The following is a 6,940-nucleotide window of genomic DNA, read 5'->3' as shown; positions in this document are numbered from 1 at the left end:
GGGCTGAGATTACCTGAAGGATAAAAAAGGTGCAGACTAGATGGGCCAAATGGTTCTTTTCTGCCGTCAAATTCTATGTTTCTATGTTACTTCATTAATTTTGTTTAAACATCTGCATTCAAGCATTAGTTTTTTAAACCTCTGGACCATCCTGGTGCCTTGATACCTCTATTTGGGAGGTATTCACATTCATTGGTTTACAGTGGTTTTACATTCCTAGCAGATAAACAAGGGTCAGAAGGAATCGTGTTCATGTAACTTAAGTAATGGTCTTCAGTGTCTGAACATATGTAAAGCACAGCCCATTGTTTGTGCTTATCCTCACCAGTGTCTTGGATTTATAAATAAAGTTGATGCTGCTTTGAAAAAAAAAAAAAATTCCAGAAGTGAGGTTAAAGATAAAAACCTACATGGTATTAATGCTTGTTCTTAAAGTATTTTAAACTATGCTGGTATTACACCATCATAGTAAATATATACTTTTGTAGTGCAAAAGGTGTATGACATGTGGCAGGTTTCAGCAGCACTGACAGAAAGGGCTGCTTTTGCTGGTGTGTGCTGTGGATTCCTGCATTGGGCTGCCGTGGCCAGATTGTTTTCACGATGCCATGGTTGTTTGGAGCTGATCTCTTGGAAAACATAAGCACTGAAGGTGGCAGTGACAACCAGGAAGGCACGGGCAGAGTGCTGGCACCTCAGGTGTATTTGGGCACAAGCACATTTGGCAGTATCTACGGTGTTCATAGGCATTAACATTCTGTACCTATGGCTGTTACATACAAAGGTCTTCCATGCTTTATGCAAACGTTAAGATGGGGAAATCTACCCTATTGTCTTCGCTTGTCTATACTTGTCGTATCTGTGTGTAATACCTAATGCTCACCTGAGCTGGGGCTGTAATAATCCAGGATTCACCCATCACTGAAAGTGTGTGGCCTAATAATTACACAATTGTTGTGGAATGTGATATTTACTGTATGTGTTGATATACTATATATAGTCATGCTTATGATGGGTGAAATTGTCATAGCCTTAATGCCCACTGCCAGCTCCTGTGATCTGCTGCATCGCTGACAGTGTGACCATTGGCCAATCAGCTTATTCACGTTGTCCAGTGTGACCATTGGCGAATCAGCTTATTCAGGTTGTCCAGTGTGACCATTGGCCAATCAGCTTATTTAGGTTGTCCAGTGTGACCATTGGCCAATCAGCTTATTCAGGTTGTCCAGTGTGACCATTGGCCAATCAGCTTATTCAGGTTGTCCAGTGTGACCATTGGCCAATCAGCTTATTCAGGTTGTCCAGTGTGACCATTGGCCAATCAGCTTATTCAGGTTGTCCAGCAAAGTCGCACTGCTGGCACCAATGAAGCTGCCGAACTAGAACACCGCCACTGGCTTCAACACAAAATATGTTTTTATGTAATATTGTGCTCTTTTCACTAATCTTTTATTTTCAAAAATTACAGAATAATAAATGCACAGAGACTTTATATGTGTGTATCAATACACAAAATACATTATAGTAACCTTAAACATAGTAGAATGGGTTTTCCTCTAGTTAGAGTGCAGCATTTCCCTCTCTTTTCTCCCTGGTCTCCTCCCTCCTCTCCTATGGGGGAAATTTACCAAGATGGGATGTTGCTATTGGCAACCAGTCAGATACTATCTATTAGAAGATGCTAAATAAATAAGTAGATTCTGATTAGTTTCCCATAACAACAGCTCATGTAAAATCGAACTTCAATCTTAGTAAATTTCCCGCTACGTGTCTTGCTCTCCCTTGTCTCTAACTCCATTGTATGTATGTATCTCAGTTCCGATACTACCGCTCTACCTGCTGTTTCAGCTGCCTGGATGTCCTGTTGGGGAAGCTGCTTGGACTCCCCATGGCCCATTCTAACTTTCATCTGCTCCATGTTGTCAGCAGACACATGTTGTAGTATGGTTTATCTCTGCTGCCTGAAGACTCCTTGTTATGAATGTTGGTGACAGGACAGACTTTTTCACTGCCCTGTATCTGGTGTCTGTCCCAGATGAGTTTTCTGGGCCATGAGAAGCTGCTGTACATGGACGAAGGTGGTAAGTTCGGTACACGCTGGAGTGAAGGGTATTCGTTCCAGTGTGTACCCTACGATTGTATGTACATATAACAATAATTTTTATAAAGGACAGACTGATCATGTTCGTCCTTTATAAGCATAAACATGGTTGCTAGTGAGAACGCTAGGTTGATGTACAGCACACACACTGCATAATCACACACACAAACATGGTCGATTTATCGTTACAAATCCGCAAACTGTCCTGACGTCGCTAAAGTACGTACCTGGTTGGTTGTAGAGTGGTGTGCAGGCGCTGGTTCCCCGCTGCTCTCTAATAAACCCATCATATTCACACAGGTTTAGCTCCTTATATCGTAGACATTCCTAAACTTCTTATTCATCCAGTTGGGCATGTTTTTCAGAATATGTTAATCCAATTTATAATTATAGTTAATTCCGGGGATATCCCAAAATCAGGATGGTAGTCTTCTCTCACAGTTCCTTGCAGTGTCTCATTGGAATTTTTGGTACTTATATGTTAGTTGCTTCGTTTTCTGCATCCCCTCGCGGGGCTTGTTGCGCTCACCACAATTCGGGCTTGCTGCGCTCGCCACACTATGTAAAGTCAACTCCATGCCGACGTGGATAGTGGGGGTATGAGCGTACTAACTATAGTGGGTGCCCAACTAACATATAAGTACCGAATTTCTTTTATCATCTGTTTTTATAACCTAACCGGCTTTATGTGCAGATGAGATCTGGGCTCCGGGAAGTTGAAGAGAAATTCCATAGCCATATTTGCGGCGTGTGCCTGCACCTTTACATGCAGGGAAACCCATAGATTCTGGCACAATCTATGGGTTAGTGGTTATAACCTGAGGGTTTACTGTGCAGGGAAATCAATAGATGGGGCAATTAAAGCCCCATTTCTAAGCAAACTGACTAGATTGCTTAAAAATTAAGCATGGATTGCTCTGTGTGTATGGACCCTGGCGACGGCAATGAGCGGTTCTGCTAGATATATAATGCATGCAGTATATATCTAGTTATCGCCAATGCGCTCTCTTCAGAGAGTACTGGCCATGACTGATTGCTCAGCACACATTGCTCGTGCAGCACTGATCTGTGGATAACGGCATCGCTAAACAGAGGCTCAGTCACCACGTGTGTACGGGCATAACAATTGAATAGCTTCAGGCGTTAAACCCATAGTGTACAGAAAACACTGGGTAATTGAATCTGCTCCAGGTGTGTGCTTTAAAAAACATCCCCATGTTATTATGCAGCCAACCAAGAGTAGATGCCGGATGTCTCCCCCTACAGTCGGGATTCCGACGGTCATTATACCAATTTTGAAATCCTGACTGTTAAAACCCCAACAGTCAGGATCCCGACTGACCGGGACTATTCTCCCACTTGGGGGTCCATGACCCCCATAGTGGGAGAATAGAATATTTGGGATGCCGACGTCGGAATAGTGACTGTCTGAATCCCTACTGTCGGCGCACTATAACACACCCCAGAACAGAAGTGTTTTGGTTTCATTTTATCATGACCGAAATTAGCACGTAAACTGCAATCTTTCTCTAATACCCCTCTTCTACCAAAAATCATGGGTCTGACCTGGGTAATTGAACATGGTTTTAAGCCGTTGCACAGATGCGCCACAGTGGTGGGTTATTGGTAGGCCTTCCCTCGGCCGGCCAATGGAGATGACATGATATCCAAGTGCTAGTAAACTGTCTTTGTAGGCTTTAATTGTGACCCAGGTCGGCCATTATAACTGCCACGGTCAAGAAGGGAGAGATAACATGCTCTATGGAGCTTCTGCCAGTGGATCTTACTGTTTATACTGTATTCTGTATCCTCTTTGAGAGAATACTTTCTAATTTTGGACAAATCTGCAACCATTTATTTAGAAGACTAAGCACAATGGATGAAACCATTATGTGCGCTGGGCCTGAAGTCCATCTGTTTCATAAGAACTGTCCACCTCATTATTGCATACCTCCCAACTGTCACGATTACAGCGGGACAGTCCCGATTTTCGGGTCCTGTCCCGCTGTCCCACCCGTGGCAGTCATTGTTCCGCTGCGGGGGGTGGCAGTTGGGAGACCCCCCAATCTAATAGAAAAGACGCTGTGCGCACGCGCACAGCGTCTATTCTCGTATGAAAATGAGGCTGCGGCTAATTAGCATAAACCGCGCCCTCATTTGCATACGCCCCACCCCCTTTCCGGGCGCTGCGCGAGTGTCTCTATTTAATCTTCACAGAAGTTGGGAGGTATGTTATTGTCAGTACTTCATAATGAAATTACAGGATACATATTTGTCTGACCAACAGAGCAGAGTCACATTCAAATGAATATTTTTGTTTATTTGTGCTCATTATTAATTAAGTACCATGACTGGCGGTTGGTTCAGACCACACCCTGGCTGCCTCATGGTGTATTGTCACCTGATGCACTGTACATATTGACCCGCATTACTATAGTGTGTTTAGCTTCATACAGGATATAAAGGACAGAAACAGCTGTAAATCAACACAAGGTTCACACAATGAACAGCCTTCATTATGCACTCAGTTGTATATTATGATACACTAAATTAATTCATAGCACCCTTGCTAGAACTGCAGCTTTGCCCTATGTGTTAAACTGGCCATATAAAGAGTCTTATATAAACTCTTTGCATACCTCCCAACTTGTGTCCGGATGAAATAGGGACACTCGCGAGCGCCCGAAAAGGGGGCGGGGCGTATGCAAATGAGGGTGCGGCTTATGCTAATTAGCCGCGACCTCATTTTCATACGAGAATAGACGCTGTGCGCATGCGCACAGCGTCTATTCTACTAGATTGGGGGGTCTCCCAACTGCCACCCCCCGCAGCGGGACAATGCCTGCCGCGGGTGGGACGTCGGGACAGGACCCGAAAATCGGGACTGTCCCGACGGAATCGTGACAGTTGGGAGGTATGCTTTGTTCCATGCAAGTTCCAATATCATTGTACTCTCTATTTTAAAATACATTTCAAAAGATATAGACTCAGGGTTATTCGGTCCTCCGTTCATTCGCATGGAGGACCAATGTGCGTTTCTGCGAATTTGCAGATGCAGAGTGCGTGCAAGTTTAGCGCCCTTAAGTTGCTTTCACTTTCCCTGCTTCCTCAGAGACCGGCGGCCATCTTCAGCATGCAGCACAGAGTCTCCTGGAGTGTGAGTACAGTCAACCCTGTAAAACGGTCTACTGCTGACAAGCTTTTACAGCATTCACATCCGACTAGCTTCCATAGAAGCACAGTAGTTGATTGAAGTGCATTGGCAAATAATGCCTCTGCAATAGGCTGTATTGTATGTGACTGAAGTGCTAGTCCATTGTTTCTTCTATCTTTCCTGACAGCTATATTATATATATTAAATTGTAGCTTCCCTGGCAGCTGCTAAGACCGCGGGTCTTCCATCAGCTCTACCGCAGAGACCGAAGGTCACTCCCTTTCCTCCCCAAGGCAAAGCGAGAGGTCAAAGTTTCCCTTGCACTTCCAGTGCATCTAAGCTGACCACGTCTAAGCCCAAACAAGCTTGGGCCACTAGACAGCCCCCAGCTAAACCTGATAATCCCTCAATGACCCCAAAGTGGGGGGCAGACTTCTACACTTCACACGGGTGTGGTATAGGGTTCCGACAGTCGGGATCCCGACTGCCCGGACTCAGCATGGTGAGCGCAACAAAGCCCCTTGCAGCATGGTGGCTCGCTATGCTCGCCACCTATTCTATTCTCCCTCTATGGGGGTCGTGGACCCCCATGAGGGAATATAGCGAGTGGCCGTCAGGCACCTGTCTGTCGGCGTTTTGACAGTCGGTATCCCAACTGTCGGGGTCGCGTTTGGCTCCCCCTTCACACAACAGTGGCTCACCACACGGCGGAAGCCTGGGTGAGAGAAGTTGTGTCACAGAGATACTCAATATTATTCAAAAGGCACCCCCCACAAACTTTCCTTTGCACAGGCCTCCCACCCAGTTAAAACAAATACTATGCTCCTGTTACAATCTCAGGTGATTATACCAGTCCCACAACATCAAAGGGGGATCTGTTTCTATTCGACCCTGTTCCTAGTTCCAAAACCAAACGGGACTTACAGGCCCATTCTGGTTCACCAATTGGATTTTTCTAACTACCGATGCCAGCCTATGAGGCTGGGGAACAGTAGTAGAATCCCAAACCTCTCAAGGCGTATGGTCCTGCTTGGAAGCGCACCTGTCCATCAACATTCTGGAGCTTCGAGCAGTGTACAACGCTCTTATCCACTCTCAGGATCTTCTCCAGGACAGACCAGTACAAGTTCAATCAGACAACGCCACAACAGTGGCTTACATAAATCAACAAGGGGGCAATCGCAGTGCAGCAGCCATGCGAGAGGTGTCCAAAATTCTGACTTGGGAAAATTCTCACTCCTGGCATTGTTCATTCCAGGAATACTAAATTGGGAAGCAGAATTCCTAAGTCAACAAGGCGTTCATCTGGGGGAGTGGTCACTCCTCCTAGAGGTAATTTTCCCTCCTGGTGAAACGTTGGGGTCTCCCAGATGTGGATCTCATGGCGTCACGTCACAACAACAAAATTTCAGTGTACGGGTCGCAGTCCAGAGATCCTCAAGCCAGCTTCAAGGATGCTCTGGTAATTCCATGGAGGTTTCATCTTCCATACGTTTTTCCTCCGTTGTCTAGGATACCCAGAATTATCAGGAAATTCAAACAGGAAGGCGGGATCTCATACTGATAGCCCTGGCTTGGCCTCAATGTCACTTGTTTGTAGACCTGCAACAACATCAGCACAACATCCATTCCGGCTACCACTACGACTGGACTAAACTCAGTCAAGGACCCTGCCTACACCCAGA

The sequence above is a fragment of the Crinia signifera genome, chromosome 3, assembly GCF_055691185.1.
Source record: "Crinia signifera chromosome 3, ASM5569118v1, whole genome shotgun sequence".
Classification (NCBI taxonomy): Eukaryota; Metazoa; Chordata; class Amphibia; order Anura; family Myobatrachidae; genus Crinia; species Crinia signifera.
This window is presented reverse-complemented; position numbering follows the sequence as displayed.